General features: G+C 45.3%; 1 protein-coding gene across 6 annotated transcripts in view; it reads right to left on the minus strand.

Moving 5' to 3' along the window:
* elf1 (E74-like ETS transcription factor 1) overlaps positions 1-22,846 on the minus strand; it is a 277,826-nt gene that overhangs the window by 181,936 nt on the left and 73,044 nt on the right. Inside the window, exons 1-2 of one of the 6 annotated variants that reach the window (XM_078211688.1) lie at positions 1,695-1,786; positions 1,199-1,287 (exon numbers count right to left, since the gene is read on the minus strand). The exons of 4 other annotated variants lie outside the window; for them this stretch is intronic. The gene's annotated coding sequence lies outside the window, so the exon portion shown is untranslated. Of the gene's footprint in view, positions 1-1,198; positions 1,558-1,694; positions 1,787-22,846 lie in introns of those variants that run through there. One more of the 6 variants, XM_078211692.1, reaches the window with a different exon arrangement.

Genomic DNA, 22,846 nt, shown 5'->3' on the forward strand with positions numbered 1-22,846 from the left:
GACTCCTACTGCCATTGATTAGATTCTGCCAGCAATGAGCATCTTTCCTACAGCAGTCGACACACTCCTACTCCCAGTAAGCAACAAACAGCCAACACCTTAATCTGCAAATAGACCAGCTTGAATCCACCCACTGCTCATGACTCCTTTAAACCAGACTAGGTGAACAGATATAAAAACATAGTTCCTTTCCATCATGTTCCGGGCAATGTCTGCCTACGCTGTATATATCCCACAGATCTCCTGGAGTAGGATTTCCATTGCCCTATATTACATCATCACTTAACCAGCTTGGTAAATACAAATACAGAGTTAGAAAGGTGCTTCCCAGAGCCTGAGGACATGCTGAGTTAAACCACGTCTCTGACATTCATCCAAAATGGTAAGGAGGTGGGAGAGTGGTTAGGTGCAGGAAGGTTGGGGGAATGGGAGGGATAGGGGAAATGGGATGTGGACGAGGCAGGGGGTAGGGTAGGCGTGGCTTGGAGGAGGCAGGGGGACAGAGGAGGCGGGGTGTGGAGGAGGCAGGAGGTTAGAGGAGGCGGGGCATGGAGGAGGCAGAGGGATAGAGGAGGTGGGGGGGGTGGGGGGGTGGGGGGGGTGGGGGGGGTGGGGGGGTGGGGGGGGGGGGGGGGAGGTGAGAACACACCTGTCTTTGGAAACAAGTTTGACATTTAAATACCTGGTACAACTGACAGTGCCTGAGCTGAAACACAGAACAATAGAGCAGCACAGTCAGTCATTTGGAGGAGGGGAGGGGAGGGCTGAGGGGGAGGGGGAAGGCAATTTAAAAACAGGTCAAAACAATTGAGAACTTTACGTCGACACTGAACAAAGCACCAAGTTCAACACCCCTCTCCATTTCAAAGCAGTGGAACTATTGGAAGTAATAAAACACCTGACAGGCTTCACTCGATCGCACTGAACACAGTCACCTGGCTCTCGCCTCCCCCACCCCCCCACCTCCAACCCGAGCACACCAGGCAGCTGCAGTACAATGGTGGTTTAATAGTTAACAAGAAAGATTACTAGGACATCGCCTGCTCAGCACCGACCAGTGCAAGCACACCACGAGCAAAGTTTCCACAGGCACGTCAATGACAGCCAAAGCGCCAAAACCAGATATCGTGCGTGCCCTCTCGTCGCGTGGAGCTTCGAGAAGAAACGGGCAGCCCCGAGGGATCAGTCAGTCAGTTACCTTAAGAAGCGGTGTGTCCCAGGCCGCTGTTTGTACCCATCTGTTTATCCAGGCAGGTAAAACTCCCGTCAAACATGCAGAACCTGCACCTGTGAAACAGCGGAACGAGGAGATGTGAAACTCTACTCCGTGCCTGTCTCGCAACACGCAACTGGAAAGTCAAGCAGTTCCTCCTTCAGAAAGACCTGTTTTTCTTTTCGCCTCAAAAGTTTCTTTTGGTTTGTTGGTTCCCGACAGCAATGGCTGAATGAGAAAAGGAGAACTACAACTCCAACTGCCTAGTCTTTCACTATGACTCACAAACACTAAACAACACACAAGGCAGCCAGTCGGTTCTGGATGAGGCACGCCTACACACTGAGCGCGCCCAATGACTGCCCTTGGCTTCCTATGCAAATTCCGATAGGTGAGGGGGCACGGTCGTCTTGTTGTTTGGCACACACACACACACACAGCAACTGGGACCAAGCTGAAAAGAAAAGTGCCTAAAACACACCTGAATTTTAGACCCAGCAGGAGGCAAAGACAGTGTAGGAAAATGATCCTGAAACCCGCTCAGTGAACGAAGTCTCTCAATGGATTGGACTGCTTAAAAGCTGATATGAAAAGAAAGGTTTGCTCAACACTCCCCGCCCTCCTACCTCCACCCAACTTCTGACGAAGTTGGAGGCATTTCTTTAAAAAAAAACATTTAAAAGGAGTGGCTCCAGTCAGACTAAAATATGACAATAAGACCATCCTCTTAAAGGGGCGGTGCATTCTGAGGGATACTGGGTCACCTTTGTTAAATAGAAGGCTGCGCAGCTGCAGTTTTAATGAATACATTACCACACAGAATCGTACCTATTACCAGGAATTTTGTAAATAAAAATATCCCAAGAGGGCACGGAAAGTACCATCAAATATGCTAACTACTTTGTAGCAGTGGAGTATTGGGGATTATGTAATTACTCTACCGTGTGACATTACTGCACTTGAAAGCCCAATTTCTGAGGTGGCCCTTTATGTGCCGACATTAATCCTTTAACAATAAGATCATAAGATATAGGAGCAGAATTAGGCCATTCGGCCCATCGAGTCTGCTCTGGCATTCAATCATGGCTGATACGTTTCTCAACCCCATTCTCCCGCCTCTTCCCCATGACCTTTGATCCACTTACCAATTAAGAACCTATCTATCTCTGTCTTAAATACACTCAATGACCTGGCATCCAGAATCTTTTGTGGCAATGAATTCCATAGATTCACCGCCCACACCTTGCTTCATCTGAGGCTCTGCCCTTGGATTCTAGTCTTGCCTTCTAATGGAAACATATTTCCGACGTCCACTCTATCCAGGCCTTTCAGAGGCAGCCCGGCCCTGCTATGGTATCACTATCCCTTTAACCCCTTTGGATTTGAAGTTTCTCATTTCCAGTATGGTATGAACCATTCATCCAAGTCACTCAAAGTTGCCAGTTCAGTTTTCAGATTTACCCAAACTGGTCACAATTTAGTGCAGCGAGGTGGCCTCAGAAGAAAGTAGTTTGGGATTAAGGAAATTTCTCATGGAACTTCCCTTCCATTGTCTGACACACTGGCCGGAATTTTACTGGTACGCCCATCCCGATTCTGGAGGTAGACGAGGCTCGGAGAATGGCATTCTCCGTTGGCCTCTGGTGGGATCGTATAAACCTCAGGCAGATGTTTAAAAAACGACTGCTGAGGAACAATGCAGGATGAGCAAAAGCCAGAGACAGATGACCTGCATTGTGCGGGAAGAACAATCCCTTGCCAAACACGAACACAAGTTGCAAGCAGTGGCCATATTTGATGACCTTTGTTTGCTTGGCACTGCCAACAGATTGCTGAGGATGTCACAACATTTGTGATATTATGTGCAAGTGAAACATTTTTTGATATTATTGACCAAAAACTGATCTGAAGACACCGATGTCAGACTCCTATTTATTGACTATAGCTCAGCTTTCAACACCATTATTCCTACGAGACTCATCTCCAAACTCCGTGCCCACGCCTCGGCTCCTCCTGCTGCGACTGGATCCTGAACTGCCTAACTCACAGACCACAATCAGTAGTGATAGGCAACAACACCTCCACTACGGTCATCCTCAACACCGGTGCCCCACAAGGCTGTGTTCTCAGCCCCCCACTATACTCCTTATACACTTATGACTGTGTGGCCAAATTCCCCTGCAACTCAATCTTCACGTTTGATGGACACCACCATAGTGGGTCGGATTTCAAACAACGACGAGACAAAGTACAGGAATGAGATAGAAAATCTGGTGAACTGGTGCAGCAACAATAATCTCTCCCTCAATGTCAACAAAATGAAGGAGATCGTCATCGACTTCAGGAAGCGTTGAGGAGAACATGCCCCCGCTACATCAATGGGGACAAAGTAGAAAGGGTCGAGAGCTTCAAGTTTTTAGATGTCCAGATCACCAACAGCCTGTCCTGGTCCTCCCATGCCAACACTATAGTTAAGAAAGCTCATCAATGCCTCTACTTTCTCAGAAGACTAAGGAAATTTGGCATGTCAGCTACGACTCTCACCAACTTTTACAGATGCACCACAGAAAACATTCCTTCTGGCTATGTCACAGGCTCTTGCTCTGCCCAAGACTGCAAGAAACTACAAAAGGTCGTGAATGTAGCCCAATCCATCATGCAAACCAGCCTCCCATCTATTGACTCTGTCTACACTTCCCGCTGCCTCGGCAAAGCAGCCAGCATAATTAAGGACCCCCCCCCCCGTACCCCGGGCATTCTCTCTTCTACCTTTTTTCATCGGGAAAAAGATACAAAAGTCTGAGGTCACGTACCAACCGACTCAAGAACAGCTTCTTCCCTGCCGCCATCAGACTTCTGAATGGACCTCCCTTGCACCAAGTTGATCTTTCTCTACACCCTAGCTATGACTGTAACACTATATTCTGCACTCTCTCCTTTCCTTCTCTATGAACGGTATGCTTTGTCTGTATAGCATGCAAGAAACAACACTTTTCACTGTATGCTGATACATGCGACAATAATAAATCAAATCAAAATGAACCAGCCATATAAATACTGTGGATACAGGGACAGGTCAGAGGTTGAGGATTTTACAACAAGTAACTCATCCACCGACTCCCCAAAGCCTGTCCACCATCTGCAAGCTAGAAGTGTGATGGAATACTCTCCACAGGCCTGGATGAGTGCAGCTCCAACAACACTCAAGAAGCTCAACACCTTGTAGAATCAAACAGCCTGCTTAATCAGCAACCCATCCACCACTTTAAACATTCACTCCTTCCAGCGCAGTGGCAACAGTGTTTAGCTCAGTTATTATTGTCACAAGTAGGCTCACATTAACACTGCAGTGACGTTAGTGTGAAAATCCCTCGTCGCCACACTCTGGCACCTGTTCGGGTACACATGGTCAGTGCATGGTCTTAAAACTATTTGCAGTGCAAAGTGGAGCAAATGGCTGGAGGCTGTTGGGCTGGTGACTGGACTTTCGACAGTCACTACTCAACTTTAAAGTAAAGTAAAATTTATTTATTAGTCACAAGTAAGGCTTACATTAACGCTGCAGTGAAGTTACTGTGAAAATCCCCTAGTCGCCACACTCCGGCGCCTGTTCGGGTCAATGCACCTAACCAGCACGTCTTTCAGACTGTGGGAAGAAACTGGAGCACCCAGAGGAAACCCATGCAGACACAGGGAGAATGTGCAAACTCCACACAGACACTCCAAGCCGGGAATCAAACCCAGGTCCCTGGCGCTGTGAGGCAGCAGTGCTAACCACTGTGCCACCGTGCCGCCCACTTTACTATAGAACTTTACTGTTCTAACCACTGGAAACCTGCCAGTAAAAGGTGATGGTGCTAATTTGGGTCAGCCTTTTCATAATTGCACAGATTACAATGGCGAATTCAAGCTTGTTCCCACAGCCCCCCCCCCCCCCCCCCCCCCACAAACAATAAACAAGCCTTAGAAGGAATTGCCTGGTACTGTGATATGCGCCTTAAAAATTACAAGGTCTTTTTCAAACATTGTGCACTGCCAATGTCACGAAACAGTGAGTCAAGTCTTTCTCTCTGTTAACTCCCCTCTTGCCAAGCTCCAGTTACATCTAAAGCACACTGCATGCAGTTCTGGGCATCACACCTCAGGATTGGCCTTGGAGGGAATGCTGTGTGGATTCACCGGAATGATACTAAAGCCAAAAAGGATGAATTGAGAAAAGGTTGCATGCATAGACCAGGCTTGTGTGTGCATCAATTTATAGGATGAAAGCATGATCTAAGGTGGATGGGGAAATCTGGACTTGCTAAAAAGGTCACCTAGACAAAAGGCCGAATTCTTCCATTTTGAGGCAAAGTGCCCACAGAGGTGGTGGGAGTGTTTCCCACTGGCGCTAGGAGCATCTCAGGTGTAAATCATCCAACTGAAAGATGCTGACAAGCTCATTTCGAGCAACTCGGCAGCCAGCTCCAGTGTCCTGAGATAGGCCACCCTTTTTAAAGGATGACCCGGTCTCTGCACTCGGAGTTAGCGCCCCCCACCTCCCCCCAACACCCCGGCACTGTCCAGAGGAGCACCACCAACCTCCACCAAAGAGGGAAATCCTTCCCCCCCCACCTCCTCCCCACACCACTCGAGGGTGACTCGAGCCACCAGCACACCCCCCCTCCCCCACAGCTTCCTTCCCCCACAGACACCCCTCTCAGCAACCCTCCCCCTCAGACACCCCATTCAAGCACCTTCCCCCCTCAGATCCCTACTCAGCCGCCCTTCAAGCCACGTGTCTTGGCAGTGCCCACAGTGCACCGTCTCCCGATTCCTTGGCACTGACACCCTGGCTTGGTACCTTGGGTTGGGGGGGGGGGTCAAGGATATCGGTCCAGTGGCCATTTGCCCCTCTGCTGCTGCCAGTTTGCAGAGGGAGGGTTGGGTAGGTTCAGGCTGGGGATTGACTTCACGACTCTCCGCTAGGATGGGGATGTCATGGCTGCACTGTACCTTGTAGACCTGGCAGATCTGAAGATTACCCCTGGCATGGTGATTTAAGGTAGTCCTGCCATCAACATGCATTCCTACCTGTCAACAGTGAAAATTCTTAAAGTGACCTGGTCACTTTAACCTCCATATTCCCCGGTTACCTGGCAGGATTTTGAGGTTAGGGCAAATCCTTGCAGCACTCCATTCTGCAGCAGAGATTTTCCTGGTGAGGGCGTTTCAAATCTGCCCGCGTATGCACTCGGCTTTGATTTGTAGCCTCAGAGGCTTCCTGGCAAGCTGAAATCTTCGAGATCCTCGCCATGGTACTTGAAGCCTTTGATCTGTAACAAGTTCAACCTGCAGTGCCTTGAAAAAGGTTCCATTGGCAGCTCTATGGATATCTATCATCCTCCATCACCTGTGTTTATGTTCATTTCCCTTCATGCTTGGATGAATCTCAAGTACCCCATTGACCCTGACCAGTGTTGACAGTGTCCGAGACTGATTGACAGCCTGTGATTTTTTTCAAAATGATTGTGGTTTGCAAAAGAGGAAGAGGAAGTGAGCCCAGCCAACCCCCAGAACCCCTGACGTCCCCTTCCCGGCAGCAGCAGAGGGACAAAACTGCAAACTGATCTGTGATTTGAGTAGGTGGGAGGATGCCCTTCTTATCCGACGGATTGGTGGTGCTCCCCTGGACCCTCGAGGTCCAGCAGCCATGTCCCCACTTATGGGTAGCATGCGTAAAGCCTGCCCGATGCCGTTCCTAAAACCATACTGCTGGCTCATTTACAAAGTAAACTATTCTCCTGTAAACACATTATTTCACAGGCAGTCACACGAACAGCAAAAACAAAAAAAAAAATCCACATACAGCATGATTGGCATTCAGACTCAACATAGGAAACCTTGGAGTGGAACTCACCCATGCCCCCACTGGTGGGCGGGTGGGGACGGAGAATTCTGCAGGAGGCCCAAAAATCCATTGCACGTTGGATCTTTCAATGCTGCATCTCATGGCAGATCGGGAATCCAGCTGAGGCCAGGCTCAGGCATCCTGCTAATGGGATTCAGGTGAAGGCCCGACCGAAATCTTCCACCTCTATGCCCAATTCTCTGCAACACCTGTGTGAAAACACACTGCTCTAGAAGCTGTCTGGACGAATGTGGTGTGCAGAAGTTGGGATTTACCTGAAGGAGGCCTGGGGCTGCCTTCAGAATTCAAGATGGAGGCTGCCAATGACACTGGAACACCATAACAGTGAGTGGGGGAGCTTCTATCAGTTGGACTTTCCAGCTTCAGCGCTTCGAGGTCCATCTTCCAGCCTCAGCATGTTTATTGAAGTCCATCTTCTCTTTTCAGGAGGTCCATCATCTTTCTTCATGGTGGGCCAGTGACATTGGGCACCTTTTAAACATGGCGCCAGAATATGACAACATGACACATGCCATTAAGCCGCCCCACCACAGAAAAAAAAACCTGGATGCTAAATTATGTCAGCCTTTGCAGTGGGAAACAGTCCCCACCACAAAATTCTGCCCTTGGTTTATGCTGCACCTGTCCTGGTACCGCTCCTAACTAATTGCTTGATCAAGTGCGAGCTAATGCAATGCACCACTGAACAGATGGACATGGGACCTTGGGCTCAATTCCCCAGACAATGACTCCTGATTCTAATCTCCCCATACTGAGCAGTTACAAGTGAAGGTCAGGCACCATCCCACAGGACGAGGAACAGAAAGTCCCTGTAGAATTTACACATCTATTAAGTGGTTCTATTTTACTGGGGCCTGATCATTTACTGTTGTGAAATGTAGACAGCCACCAAGTTGTTCTCTTTTCCTGAAAAGTGTGAATCATTGCTCATTCAACACCCAAAAGCAGGGAGTCAAGGTTTGGATATCTGGAGCAATGAGGTTACCAAGGACCACAGAGATTACGGAGATGGTTACATTTCATGAGTTTCTCAAATGATCACACGTTAAAAATACTTAAAGGGCTGTGAAACACTTTGAGACATCCCGCAGGTCTTGACTGACAAAATATAAGGAGGTAATTTTAACATAACCCATCCACAAAAGGCTGATTGGATTGGATCAACCCCATTAGACTGGCCAGCTAGCCATTCCCATTCCATTGGGTTAAAATTACTCCACAATCTTTTTCATGTTACTGTCCTAGAGTTTGGACAGTTTCATTTCTTCACCAAAAAACGGCAACCACATTAAAGCTGATCTTTCTATAAATCTATAGCTATTCCATTAACCCTCTACTTGGATAACCAGACAAGAAGAGAGACTAGAGTCAATAATACTTAATCCAGTGTTGGTTGAATTTTATTGTCTATGAATATGAAGAAAGAAGTCCCAGATCCTTCATTTTTTATATAATTTATCTTTCAACTAATGCCGCAATATGTACGTGTTGCCAGAGCTGCCAATTGTTCTGGGTCCACTGGCCCCGCACACTGGATCATTTTAGATTTTGTTTCTGCAGAAGCAAGAGACTCTTCTTTCATAGAAAGGTTTACATTCCTGAGAGATTAGATTGAACCCAACAGGTGAGCCAGAGGTTCAACAGCTCAAAGTGCCTCTGTCAAATAAACAAAGAAATGAAATCAATGGGCTACCAAGGCCTAAAGCAGGTCCTTAAAAGCGTGTGTTCGATACCCTCTGATTCCCTCAAAATTGGAGAGGCAGGGGAGGTATCTTCCGGTGTGATCTTACCGGCCATTCATGCCATGTTGCCGCTGCAGTGAGGTCGGAGAATTTAGCAGCCAGCCAAATTTCCATTCACTGCAGCGGGATGGGAAAATCCTGCCAGCATGAACGGTTATAAGATTCTGGCCTTAAAGTCAAACAATTTGCCCCTTAGCTTGGGGTGGGGGGGGCGGGAATCCTGTCATGCAATTCTATGCTCTCCCTGCCTCAGAACCCGCCTTAAACTTCTGCCCTTGAGATTACACAACTATTTCAGTTCGCTTACTTCCTCGAAAATCAATCTAGTTTACACAAAAGGCTCACTTCCCATACAGGCAAAATGCCATTCTTACACAAGATCTTTTATTCGGACATGACTCAGTAGATTAAAAAGTATCACACTGTTTAATGTAAGGGCAACTTGTATTTACACAGGCAGAAACAGCATAGGAGACTGTTCACTGAATCCTGTCAGTGTAGGCTTTGTGCACGTGCTTATCTGAACAAATCATGCTAACTTCTCAGGAGGCAACCTTAAACACTGGAAAGTGACAGTGATTGTCAAACATCAACTGGATTTCATTTATGTAGCATCTTTCACAACCTCATAACATCCCCAAATACGTGTCAGCCAAGGAAGTGCTTTTGAAATGTAGTTGCTGTTGCAATGTGCCAGGCAGTTTGTGCACAGCAAGATCCCACAAACAGCATTGCTATAAATGACTAGATCATTGTGATCGGCCTTGGAAAGGGTCCAGAGAAGGTTCACAAGTGTGATCCCTGGAATGAAGAACTTGTCGTATGAGGAACGGTTGAGGACTCTGAACCTGTACTTGTGGCGTTTAGAAGGATGAGGGGGGGATCCTATTGAAATTTACAGGATACTGAGAGGCCTGGATAGAGTGGACGTGGAGAGGATGTTTCCACTAGTAGGAAAAATTAGAACCAGAGGGCACAACCTCAGGCTAAAGGGACGATCCTTTAAAACAGAGATAAGGAGGAGGAATTTCTTCAGCCAAAGAGTGGTGAATCTGTGGAACTCTTTGCCGTAGAAGGCTGTGGAGGGCCAGGTCATTGAGTGTCTTTAAGACAGAGATAGATAGATTCTTGATTAATAAGGGAGACAGGAGTTATGAGGAAAAGGCAGGAGAACAGAGATGAGAAAAATATCAGCCACGATTGAATGGTGGAGCAGACTCAATGGGCCGAGTGGCCTAATTCTGCTCCTATGTCTTATGGTCTTATCATCTGTTTTTAATGTTGTTGGTAGAGAGAGAAACATTTTCCAGGACACCAAGGAGAATGACTCTGTTCTTCTTTGAACAGTGCGAGGGCATCCCTGAGGGCTCACTAAGAGAGCAGAAGGAGAATTGGTTTAATGTGGCATCCAAGAGATAGCACCTCCCTCAACACTGCATTGAACTGTTAGCCTAGATTACGTGGTCATGTCTCCAGAGTGCATGTAAAAGGAACTTTTTGTTGGAGTAAGATATGAAAAGGTGAGGAAACAAGCAGCGGACTGCTGGGTATTGGGGATCAGATTGGGAGAGTGAGAGACCAAACCGCAGATATGAAACAGAACAAATAACTGGTACAACTTTTGGGTCAATCTGCACAAAATCCCCAGGGAACACTCCAAGGCCAAACTTGGAGCAGCAAGCATTGAATGGCTTCTGGTGCTGGGATCAAAACTTCTCATACCATTCTCTAACCTTCAGGTCACAGCCTCCTGTGTCGTGAACTTCACTGGCTGTGCAAATGCAAGTTGCCCTTGCATTTAGCAGTGTGACACTTTGTTAACTACTGAGTGATATCCAAATAAAAGATCTTGAGTCAAAGAATAGCATTTTGCCTGTGCGGGGAAGTGAGCATTTTATGTAAACTAGATTGCTTGTTAACATTCCTCAAGAGAAATGTCGCGATTACAAGAACGGAGACCAATGGTAGTTTTCAGTTGCTCCAGTGGCTTTGGCCTTCTGGGAGAAATCACCAGTTAATAGCATGAGTAGACGCACAAGCTTGTCATTATTGCACTCTTACACAAAATTATCCACTTGCAACTGGAATCTTGTCCAAGTATCAGAGATGCCCAGAACGCAGGTCTCAATTACTTGCAAACAGTGCTGACAGCAAACGTGCTGCCACTGTTCCTCTGATGACAATGAAGCTAAAAGGGGGAAGAGCGTGAAGAAAAATCTAATTGTTTCAGTCCCTTTTATTTCAGTGTTCTTCAGTGGACAGAATCTGAAAACCACTTAAAAATGGGGAAAATAAAACCGAACAAGAATTTAACAAAACTAGAACACCATGTGACGAGGTTCCAGTAACAAGTGAGAAAGAATAAACTTGCATTTATATAGCACCTGTCAAAACCTACAGATTGCCCCGAAATTAATGCAGTACTTTTGCAGCATTGCAAGCAGCCAACTTGCACACATTAAGTTCCCACAAACAGCAAGGAAGTAAGTGATCTTTTCAGATAACCTGCTTGAGAGCACTGTTGGTTAAGGACCATGATGTGAAGATGCCGGTGTTGGACTGGGGTGAACACAGTAAGAGTTTTAACAACACCAGGTTAAAGTCCAACAGGTTTATTTGGTAGCAAATACCATTAGCTTTCGGAGCGCTGCTCCTTCGTCAGATGGAGTGGAAATCCACTCCATCTGACGAAGGAGCAGCGCTCCAAAAGCTAATGGCATTTGCTACCAAATAAACCTGTTGGACTTTAACCTGGTGTTGTTAAAACTCTTACTGGGTTAAGGACCAAACATTGGCCAAGGCACTAGGAAGAATTCCCTGTGATATAGTGAAATTGGATCTTAAGCATCCACCAGAAGGAGCAATCAGGGCCTCCCTGATCCAAAAGACTGAACAAAGGAATCTGCCAGAAATTCTCAAAAGGGTTGTTGAAATGCTTCTACTCTCAGTCAAATGTACCAGGAGTGGCTATGATGTAGTCCATTAACCTGACTGTTGCAAACTGAAGTACACTCCATTGCCATTATCGTAGGAGCCAAGCATTCATTGTGTTTTAACAAGACATCCCCCGATTATGAATCTAGACACAAGAGCTTGTTCTTGACACACTTTGGAGTGAATGCAGTATTGTTTGGAGCATTTTGATGTCACTTCACTGCAAGATTCTCAATCCACATCAGCAAGAAGCTACAACAGAATCAAAATTAACCTGGCTCAATATAAACAGGTGTAAAAGGTCAGGATATTACAGTTGATTAAAAGTTCAATGTTCCCTTCTCTGTATAATAGATTTCTGCACTTCATGTTAAATCACACAGAGGAAATGCAGGAAAAGCTTTCATTAGTATCCTCCACAATAATTGTCTTTTTGTTCTATTAATATCATGAAGACTGTATTTTCTTTATTTACAAAGGACCACTGGAAGCAAACTTGAAAATAAAAATGTGCTATTGGAACTCCCCAAACTATGTCTTTAATATCCTAATGGACATTCCATTTTCTCCTAATATCAGTCAGAATGTTTTAGGATCATACTCCATTCTAAAAACTTCAATAGGCCGACAGTTCAGTGCAGAGGGAGTACTTGTTTGGATATTGGAATGAAACACTAACCATATCCAGCAGTTCAGGTGAATGGAAAAAAGAGTCAGAGCGCAGGAAAAGTCCTTCGGACCATCAAGTCTGCACCGACAATAACCACCACTTAAGGCGTGCTCATCCCATTTCCCTGCACTTGTCCCATATTCTTGAATGGTATGATATTTCAAGTGTTCATTTTTTAAAGGCTGTAAGGTTTCCAGATTCCCACCATCCTCAGTGATTTTTTTTTCTCAAATCCCCTCCGAATCTCTTGCCTCTTAACATAAAACTATGCCCCCTCGTGATTCACCTCTCAACCAAGGGGATCAACTGCTCCTTACTCACCCTTCCCATACCCCTCATAATCTTAAGATAATGGTGTCATGGCACCATTGAAAGCTCGGGAGTGCTCGGAATGTCCTGGCCAACATTCCTCCCTCAACTAATCATCAAAAGTACATCAATTGATCATTCATCTCATTGCTTTTTCTTGAATTTTGTCATGCACTTAACTATCTAACAACAGTAACTTCACCCCAAATGGAAATCATCGGCTGTGAAGTACATTGCAGCAACATATAATTCCATTCTTACTGAGATTCAACCAATATAAATCCTTTTAATATTGTTTTCAAACTCAGATCTTCATTTTTAAAAATTTCTTTTATGGGATGTGGGCATCGCTGACTAGGCCAGTATTTTTAAAGCCTACCCCTAATTTTCCTTGAGATGTTGGTGGCGAGCGTCTTCTTGAACTGCTGCAGTCCATGTTGTGTAGGTATACCCATGATGCATTTAGGGAGGGAGTTCCAGATTTAGACCTAGCGACAGCGAAGGAACGGTGATATAATTCCAAGTCAGAATGGTATCTGGCTTGGAGGGGAACGTGCAGGTGGTGGTGTTCCAATACATCTGTTACCCTTGTCCTTCCAGAGGGTGGAGTTTGAGAGTTTGGAAGGTGCAGTCAAAGGAGCCATAGCACTACAAGACATAGACAATAAGTAGGCCATTTGGCCCATTGAGTCTGCTCCGCCATTCAATTGGGTCATGACAGATCTGATGTGATAATCATCAAGTCCACTTTCCACCTTATCCCCATGACCTTGGTGAGTTGTTGCTGCAATGCATCATGCAGACAGTACATACTGTTGTCACTGTTTGTAGTCAAGGGAGTGGGTGTGGTTAGGTGGTGAATGAGATGCCAGTCAAGCAGGCTGCTTTGTCCTGGATGGTATTGAGCTTCTTGTGCGTTTTTGGAACTGCACTTATCCATCACACTCCTGAAGTATGCCTTGTAGATTGTGGACAGGTTTTGGGAGTCAGGAGGTAAATTTTTCATCATAGGATTCCTAGCCTCTGAAATGGTCTTGTAGCCACTGTATTTATATGGCTAGTTCAGTTCTATTTCTGGTCAATGGTAACCCCTAGGACATTGATAGTGGGGAATTCAGTGATGGTAATGCCATTGAATGTCAAAGGGAGATGGTTAAATTCTCTCTTGTTGGAGATGGTCACTGCCTGGCACTTGTGTGGCATGAATGTTACTCACAACTCACACCTGGATATTGTCCAGGTCTTGCTGCATATAGACATGGACTGCTTCAATATTGCTGAATATTGTGCAGTCACCAACGGACATCCCCACCTCTGACTTTATGATGGAGACAAACACAGGTTGAAGCAGCTGAAGATGGTTGAGCTTTGGACGTTACCCCAGAGAACACCTGCAGTAATTTCTCACGCTGGGGTGATGTAACCAACAACCACAACCATATTCCTTTGTGCAAGGTATGACTCCAACTAGCAGACAGTTTTCCCCCTAATTTCCATTGACTCCAGTTTTGCTGGGGCTCCTTGATGTCAAATACCTCCTTGACTTCAAGGACAGTCACTCTCACCTCAAGAGTTCAGCTCTTTTTTCCATGTTTGAATTAAGGCTGTAAATAGGTCAGGAGTGGCGAGGCCCTCAACCAGGTGGAACCCAAATTGACATCAGTGAGAAGGTTGTTTCTGAGTAAGTGCTGCTTGATCACTAATGACGTCCCCTTCCATTACTTTGCTAATGGTTGAGATAGACTGATGAGGTGGCAATTGGCAGAAATGGATTTGTCCTACCTTTTCTATACAGGGCATACCTGGGAAATTTTCCACATTGTCAAGCAGACGCCAGTATTGGAGCTGGAACAGCTTGGCTAGGGGCGCAGCTAGTTCTGAAGCACAAGTTTTCAGTACTATTGTGAAATATTGTCAGGGCCCATAGGCTTTGCAGGACAATAATCGAAAACTTGCATTAATATAGTGCCCTCTCTGCAGTAAACTTCCCAAGGCATAATACATAGTGGGGGGATAGAGACAAATAGGAAGATTACAATACAAGAGTTCCAAGACGGGACTATCAACCTGGTCAAAAGGTTGGGCTTAAGAAAATTTATGAAAGCTATCGACAAAGGTGGAGAAGTAAAGGAATTGGTCAAAGAATTCCAGAAAGTTGAGTTTCGTAATGGGGGCACATGCAGGAGGGGGAGCGAGGAAAGTGCTGCAAAGATCAGTTCATCACATCTTCATACAACTTCAAGAGATTATTCATTCCCTCCTCATGCTCCCCTTATGCCCCTCCTTGGTAGCTACAGTTCTGCATTTCCTAGTCACACTTTGGTACTGCTTTGTGAGCTCCTGCTGGGAGTGTGGGCAGCCTATTCAATTGGCGGAGGTTTGAAGTCATCACAGCTGACCCCACTCTTGCTCTGACCTACTGCTCATGTATTGGCATTGCTGGATTGTGGAAACAGTAGGTCAACTCCTTCCTCCTTCGGGGAGCCCAAGGGCAATTGCAACAACTGATCCGCAACTTCAAATCGCTAATAAAACAATTCAGCAGGAACCAGGGATTGAAGCTTGGATGTACGTTGCTCAAACAAATAATTGGACCATCTTGCATAACTGTACAGTGAGCCAGGAACTCATTTTGAGAAGAGTTCTTAAAGTAAAATACTAAATGTCAGGCTGTGTCTCTTTCACAGGAACGACTGCAACACTACATTTCACCAATGAATGAAATATCAACTTACAGATAGCTACCTAAAGGCTATCGTTAAAGCAGTGGTGGTTTGTTATGAAAAGACATCTTCCTTTAACAGTCATACTTTCATATCTTGCAGTTAACTGCATAGCAGCAAAGCAAATTGGTTTTCACATCTTACGATGCACACAGCATGTGGCAATGTTCAACAGGAGCTTGGGGGAGAGGAGGTGTGGAGTGCTTTGCTGTTGAAGCTGTAATTCTTCAGGGCAATATTAAACTGAGCTGGATGTTAGTGATCCTATGGAACCATCTGTTAAAAAGATAATGGCCTTTCTCAACCATCAACAAAAGAGATGAACAAACTATCACCTTTTGGTTTTTTTGAATTTGCTATGTGTAAGATGGCAGTCATGTTTGCCTGCACCGAGAGCTGTTGCATTTCAAATAGTTTGTTGTGTGCGACATGTTTTAAGCATTTCTGAGCCTAAACGAGACTAGACAAATGCAATGCCCTCGTTCATGGTATCAGGCAGACCGATTTTGAAATCACACACTGAAGAGCTTTAGTTCGTTCAAGTGTTGCAGCTGTACCCAACCTACATAATACGTACAATTACCTGGCCAAACTCCCTTAAAAAATAATCTGTGCTCAATCCAAGTCCCCTGCCCTTAGAAGGCAACATAGTGTTCAATTTGACAACAGTTAACTTGGACATTTCTTATCCCGATGTGGCCATCTGCCAAGCAGGAGTCTTAAACAGGCCATTAATGGCACTCCTCGAAGAAGCCAGATGGCAAAGCTGGCTTTCCTTCTGCTGTCAAAAGCTGTTGCTGCTGAAATAGTGTCAGAAATCCCTGAGGAGACTATAACCTTCATCATCCATCTTAACAAATGAACAGTGACTTGAGAGTTACGGCGAGGTAGAGAAAAGATCGGAAGTGCAATGGCAAATGACAAGTTAAGCAATCACAGTGGCCGGAATGTGTGATCGCTCTGATGGGGCCGTTGTCAAGTTACCACCAAGCGACCCTTGGCAACATCATGCTTTCCAAAATCGACAGAAAGGCATGGTGTTCGTCGTTGCATGTGACACAAGTTCTTTTTAACAATCATCGTGGTTGTTTTTAAATCACAGCTTTCCTCAATAGCTCAGTTGATGATGAGTTGCTGATCAGGAAACTGAGCCACAAGGACCAGCGATGTTTACTCATGTTTGATCCCTGACCTGTGGGGTCTCACCTGATCCTCTTCAAGGTAGCAGAACGTGCATTGTAATGAGCGCATCTGGATTAAGAGAGAGTTGAATCCAAAATGCTTCGCAATGGATCCTGCTGGAAGGTGCAAGGGTGGGTGTGAATGGGTTCATCCTCTCTATTGTCAACTCAGCTGCTGATGTCCACTATCAAAGGTCCTCACAAGAAAAATAGGCACTTGGGCAAGTAAAATTTGCTGGAAAAGCTATCTCCTATTTTTAATCTATAGTACCAACAAATGTATACTTCATATCTTGATTGTCAATCATTGTAATATATGGTGTCTGTGAATGTACACATAACATGTGTGATGTATGTATTTTACTGCACATAAATGCAATTATATTTCCTGTCATCATTTGACATCTTGCAAAAAGAATACAGTAAGTATTCAAGAGCAGCCAGCTCTGTAAGATCAGACACTAATGTTACAGAGTGGGTGCCTTCAACGAACGAGGCAATAAAACTGGAGGCATGATGAAATACAGGTAGAGCAGTGGGAAGAAAACTAACTGGCATCATCACATTGGCAGCAAACTGAAGCTGCATATGGGCCCAAGCGTTGTGAGATGGACTGCTTCCCAAAAGTGCCAACCGTCAGCGTGAGTCTGGAGCTTTTGGGTTCCACACCAGAAACTTGAGCCAATCTAGGCTGGCATACCAGTGCGGTCCTGAGGGAAGTGCTGCACTGTCAGAGGTGCCGGATCTTAGAGCAGACATTAAACCAACTGTTGTCACAGGCAGATGTAAAAAAAAGTCCACTGTAACAAAAGCACTAAAACAGATCTGTTCATTCTCTCAGTGTTGTTTGCAGGATCGTGTGGAGAATAGATCAGCTGCCGTGTTCCCTATGGTACAACACTGACAAAAAAAAAATACTTCATTGGTTGTAATCCTGAGATAGGATTTGAGCATCCAGCCTTTGGACTCAGGCAGGTGAGGCATCATGAGTCAAGTAATACTGGTGGTTGGTGAGTTTATCCTCCTGCGTGATCACACAATAACCAGATCATTTAGCCACATGACAGCAATTTTAATAATGCAAGTTCAGATTTATTTTTTTAAGAAATGACTAACTGTGCTGAAACAGTTACATACAGACTGGCCATGGGGCACAGCTAACTGCAATTATCTTAAATATTGAGGCATCTTGACTATTGTAAACCACTTAAAAATCACAATTTTTGTCACACTAATCAGATTATCAGCAACGACCCCTTAGCCATAACCTGCTGCTCACTAGCCTTGTCCATCCTGCTCTCTGTCACTCCCCATCCTCCTGCACAGTCCCAGCTCACTGATCCTCCGCTTGCACGGAGATGTGCCAACTACATCAAACATTCGCACAGGTCCAACTTGGGCAGGGTGCCAAGGTGTGAACCCTGCTCCAGCCATACGGGTTGTTTCAGGAGAGCAGGACAACAGTTAGTGTGACAAGGAAAAAGGATATCGAATTGTCCACTGACGTTTTATTTCTTTAAGGTACTTCTGCAATATTTTAAAAGAATTACTCGCATTTTTACAGAGCCTTTCTCAATCTCAGGACCTCCAAAAGCATTTAAAGCCAATTCGATAGATTTGAGGTGTAGTCATTTGCTGCAACAGTCAACTTGAGCACAGCAAGATCCCAAAACAGCATTGAGATAAGAACATAAGAAATAGGAGGAGGAGGTCATCTAGCCCCTCAAGCCTGCTCCGCCATTCAATAAGACCATGGCTGATCTGATAGTGGGTTCAGTTCCACTTACCCGCCTGCTCCCCATAACCCTTAATGATTAAAAATCTATCTGTGACTTAAACACATTTAACGAGGTAGCCTCTACTGCTTCATTGGGCAGAGAATTCCAAAGATTCACTACCCTCTGGGAGAAGAAGTTCCTCCTCAACTCTGTTCTAAATTGACTCCCCCGTATTTTGAGGCTATGCCCCCTAGTTCTTGTTTCCATTGTAAGTGGAAATAACCTCGCTGCTTCTACCCTGTCTAGCCCCTTCATTATCTTATATGTCTCTATAAGATCTCCCCTCAACCTTCTAAACTCCAATAAGTACAGGCCCAGTCTACTCAATCTCTCCTCATAAGCTAACCCCCTCATCTCCGGAATCAACTTGTTGAACGTTCTCTGTACCCCCTCCAAAGCTAATATATCATTTCTTAAATAAGGGGACCAAAATTGTACACAATACTCTAGATGCGACCTCACCAGCACCCTGTACAGTTGCAGCATGACCTCCCTGCTTTTATACTCCATCCCTCTCGCAATAAAGGCCAACATTCCATTTGCCTTCTTGATTACCTGCTGCACCTGCAAACTGAGTTTTTGTGATTCATGTACAAGGACCCCCAAGTCCCTCTGCACAGGAGCATGTTGTAATTTTTCACCATTTAAATAATAGTCCATTTTACTATTATTCCTTCCAAAGTGGATAACCTCACACTTACCAACGTTATACTCCATCTGCCAGATCCTTGCCCACCCACTTAGCCTATCCAAATCTCTCTGCAGACTCTGTGTCCTCCATGCAATTTGCTTTCCCACTCATCTTTGTGTCATCTGCAAACTTTGTTACCCTACATTCGGTCCCCTCCTCCAGATCGTCTATGTATATGGTAAATAGTTGAGGCCCCAGCACCGATCCCTGCGGCACGCCATTAGTCACCGATTGCCAACCGGAAAAGCACCCATTTATTCCGACTCTCTGCTTTCTGTTAGATAGTCAATGCTCAATCTACGCTAACACTTTACCCCCAACTCCGTGTACCTTTATCTTATGCAGCAACCTTTTGTGAGCACCTTATCGAATGCCTTCTGGAAATCTAAATACACCACATCCACCGGTTCCCCTCCGTCAACCGCACTCGTTATATCCTCAAAGAATTCCAGTAAATTAGTCAAACATGACTTTCCCTTCATGAATCCATGCTGCGTCTGCTTGATTGAACCATTCTTTTCCAGGTGTCCTGCTAGTTCTTCCTTAATGATAGATTCCAGCATTTTCCCAACTACGGATGTTAAGCTAACCGGCCTGTAGTTACCTGCCTTTTGTCTACCTCCTTTTTTAAACAGTGGTGTTACATTAGCTGTTTTCCAACCAGCTGGCACCTCCCCAGAGTCCAGTGAATTTTGATAAATTACAACTAATGCATTTGCTGATGATCACCAGATTAATAGCATTTTTTTAAAAAAGAGATGTTGGTTGAGGGATAAATATTGGCCAGGACACTATTCTGTTACTCACTTTCGGGCTCTTTAGAAGGGGTAACAATATCCAAACTCTCAATCTAATCGGGAATCAGTTCATTTTTATATTAATAAAGAGTTCATCTGAGCTGCAGAAAGGAGCCAGTTGAAACTTTTGGCTTCTCTCAGCTACAATGGAGAACTATGGTTAGGGGTTTCCTCCGAAAATTGCAACCCAGTCATGACGCAGGCTGCTTTTCCTACCACAGGATGTGCATTGCATTCTTAAGAGGGCCTCTGCTAGGGTGCGAGGCGGAAGACTGTGGCCTGTTACTCACAGATAAGGCAAAAAGACAGAAGCACAGAAGTGAGAAAGAAAACACCTTCATAAATAATACTTCTAATAGCCTGAATGATTATTGCAGTCAACATGTCCACACGCATGATTGTAAACACTGAAGGCAGACGAGAAATAAGCTTTGCATTCAGCAACACCATTAATGTCACATCTCGAATTACATTATTGAATTACAACAAAGTACAGATCCCTGTTGCTGACCACAAAATAATGCTTCAAAAAAGAGCATGCAGATCATAATCCCCACAATTCAACCATCCCTGGTTTTTCCAATCATCTTAGCTGTCTTCTATATTCCCACATGACAGATAAGTCCATTTTTCTCCCAAATTCTGAGCCAAGGATATTGGCCAAGCCTAGACAAGGTAGACTGGTGTTAATGAAAGCCATTCAGTCCATTGATCTCACCCTTGAACACAATGCAGCCATCTTGAATCTATTCAACTGCCAGCTCCACTCAATGGCACTTTTAGATCCACTTGAAGTGAGGTGTGCAAAACTTGGACTATTTCTTATGCCAAATTCTCATAACATGTGAGGGATGCCAGTGCAACAGAATTGGGCATCTTACCCAATGTTTTTTTCTCAGCGTAAGCAGCATATGGGGCCAGGAGGAGCCTAGGTAAAATGTCGAGAGACATGCTCATTTTCTTGTTGCATCAACAACATGCCTCCAGAAAGCCCTCCCACCCATCTTGCATGTTACCAATGTAAAATTCCACATCAGTCATCCTCTGAATGACGTTAACATTGTGCTGCAATACTGGTAGTTTTACATCCAATCTCATTCTATACAGGACCTGCACCACTAACAGAGAAAAAAATACTCATTTGGAGTTGGAGTCAAAATGGTATCTTGGACATGAAATCCAAAACAATGACCGATTCACAATTTAATCTTGCATCAAAATTTAATTTGGATAACTTTTGTAAAGTTAGCCTGACTGAGCTCTTAAATTCCAATGCACATCCATTCCTTCCCTTCACTCCCATTCTCCATCCTTTCCTCAATACTGCTATCAATCCCGCCATTCACCTGCCATTCCGGACCCCTGCTCCTTTCCTACATTCCCCCATGATGCGTTCTCTCCGAGCCAACAGCAGTCACAAAACAAACATACCCAGGGCATCAAGGCTCAGAGACCCAGGAAAAGACATCTTTAGGGTTGCTGCTACCTCTGTGATGGAAGGCACTGAGGAGCAACACCCATAGACCCCAATGTATAAAAGGAGCTGCAGTACAAACAGTTAAACAAAATGGGAATAAAGCACAAGGAGAATCCAGACTTTTCACAGAAGTCGGCACGGAAAGTAATATTTAGACATTTATAGAATCCCTACAGTACAGAAGGAGACCATTTGGTCCATCAAGTCTGCACTGACTCTCTGAAAGAGCATCTTATCTCCCCCACGCTCCCCAACCCTCACCCTATCCTCATGGCCCCATGCATTTACCATGGCTAATTCCCCTAACCTATAAGTCCTTGGACACTAAAAGGCAACTTAGCATGGCAAATCCACTTAACCTACAGATCTATAGAGTGGAAGGAAACCAGAGCACCTGCAGGAAACCCATGAAGGCACTGTGAGGCAGCAGTGCTAGCCACTGTGCCACCGTTTAATTTCTAGCCAAGAGGCAAGGAAAGGGGTCTTTGAGGCAAGTTAAGAAGCTTCTCTCTGCTTTCACTGAGCTAATATCATCCAGTGATAATGACAGCATCACACTCACTTTCACAACATGCATCACAACATCTACACATTCAGGTGTGCACATGCTGGTGTACCTGGTGACGTGCACCAGCAAGCCACAAAAAAACATCTCCTCCCCCCAGCTGGACACACTGCCAGCTTTTCATTTTTTTCTTGAATCCACCCTCCACATCCAAACATTCTACAACACAGTCAGATGTGCAAACACTTGTCCCTCAGGAAGGTCCCATTACACAGGCACAGCAACAATCCAGGGCACAGCTCTCCCCCTCTCTGGGGGAATCGTCTGGCTTCATCTTACTGGGCACTCTGTAGTTGGGGGTAATTCAACCTCACGGGCTTTGGAGAGAAAATAATATTAAACTCCAGCAGCCCATCTGGCTTACTGATCTTAATATTCGGAGTGCCAGGTGCATCCCCCACACAAACTGAGGTGAATTTCCCTGGTGAGGCATTGGTCTGTCCCAGGAGAGCTCTGAACAGATTTCCCACAAGAAAGAACCATTAACACAGAGGGGGTGTAAATGAGAGGAAGTGATCAACAAGTTCAAAGACCATATTAGGATTCTTCACAACATTATACATTATGACATCAATGTTATTCATATACCTGTTCCCTCCCTCCATACCCCCATCACTCCCGCCCTGTTTCCCATTACTCCCGCTCCTTCCCTCCAATCTCTCACTCATGCCTACTTCTTCTCTCCATTCCCCCATCGCTCCCACCCTCTGCTCCTCCCCTCCAACCCCCCCATCACTCCCGCCCCCTCCATTCACCCATTACTCCCACCCTCCATTCCCCAAATCACTCCCGTCCTCCGCTCCCATCACTCCTGCCCTCCACACCTCACCAATGTTTCAGCAGCACAATCTTTGC

This window comes from Mustelus asterias, chromosome 4 (assembly GCF_964213995.1).
Source record: "Mustelus asterias chromosome 4, sMusAst1.hap1.1, whole genome shotgun sequence".
Lineage (NCBI taxonomy): Eukaryota > Metazoa > Chordata > Chondrichthyes > Carcharhiniformes > Triakidae > Mustelus > Mustelus asterias.